Consider the following 1008-nt stretch of genomic DNA (forward strand, 5'->3'; position numbering starts at 1 on the left):
TAATACCTGAGATGCGAGTGAAGTAAGATCATCTACTTCATGTATTCCAGCAACTCGTCTTCCTGACACTGCTCGATTGGTTGGCCATTGGTAATTGTTGTTGTCAATCCTCTCAATGATTTCTTAAGCCTCATTATAAGACTTAGAAAGGAGAGAACCATTAGCTGAAGCGTCCACTACCATCATCGTGTAAGTATTGAAACCATTATAAAATGTCTCAAGTTGGATGCAATGTGGGATTCCGTGATGAGGTTACTTCCGTAATAATATTTTGTACCTTTCCCATGCCTCATACAAGAACACATCATCCATTTTTTGGAAAGCAGTGATCTCATTCCTCAACTTAGCGTTCTTGCTAGGTGGGAAATACTTTATAAGGAATCTTTCTGCTAATTCTTACCGTGTGGAAATTGAGTTTGGTCGCAATGAGTTTAACCAGGCTCGAGCTCTGTCCCTTAGTGAATATGGGAACAGCTTCAATCTTAATGCATCTTCAGGAACTCCGGCTAACTTGAAAGAATTGCTCACCTCTATAAACAGTCTTAAGTGTAGGTGAGGATCTTCGGTTGGCATTCCACTGAATTGGCCCATTGTCTGAAGCATCTGAAACATGACTGGCTTCAGCTCGAACTGTTGTGCCTTAATTTTGGGTCTCCGAATACCCATATTAAGATCATGAAATACTGGCATGACATACTGTCTCAAAGCTCTATCCCTATCATCAACAATAAGGATAGGATTTTGAGCAGGGTTTGCTCCATTTCCTTGATTTGGATTTTCGTAGTTCATCTCTTCGGCCCTTCTCTGATTTGCTTGTCTTCTTCATTGTCGAAAAGTTCATTCTATCTGAAGGCCTACAGGGAGTAGGGTCAATACTCATAAACACCTGAAATAATCACAGAAAAATTAATTAAGTTAAAAATTAAATAGAAAATTAAACCAAAATGAAAAACTAACAAATTCACAAATAATGACTTTTTAAAATAGTCCTCGGCAACGGCGCCAAAA

The 1008-nt window shown here is 38.8% G+C and overlaps 1 non-coding gene across 1 annotated transcript; it reads left to right on the forward strand.

The window, feature by feature from the left end:
* Positions 1–238: 238 nt before the first annotated feature.
* LOC121225307 (small nucleolar RNA R71) lies at positions 239–345 on the forward strand. The gene has a single exon (XR_005923177.1). It is a non-coding gene; the product is annotated as a small nucleolar RNA R71 (small nucleolar RNA).
* The last annotated feature ends 663 nt before the right edge of the window (positions 346–1008 follow it).

This window comes from Gossypium hirsutum, chromosome A03 (genome assembly GCF_007990345.1).
Source record: "Gossypium hirsutum isolate 1008001.06 chromosome A03, Gossypium_hirsutum_v2.1, whole genome shotgun sequence".
NCBI classification, from domain to species: domain Eukaryota; kingdom Viridiplantae; phylum Streptophyta; class Magnoliopsida; order Malvales; family Malvaceae; genus Gossypium; species Gossypium hirsutum.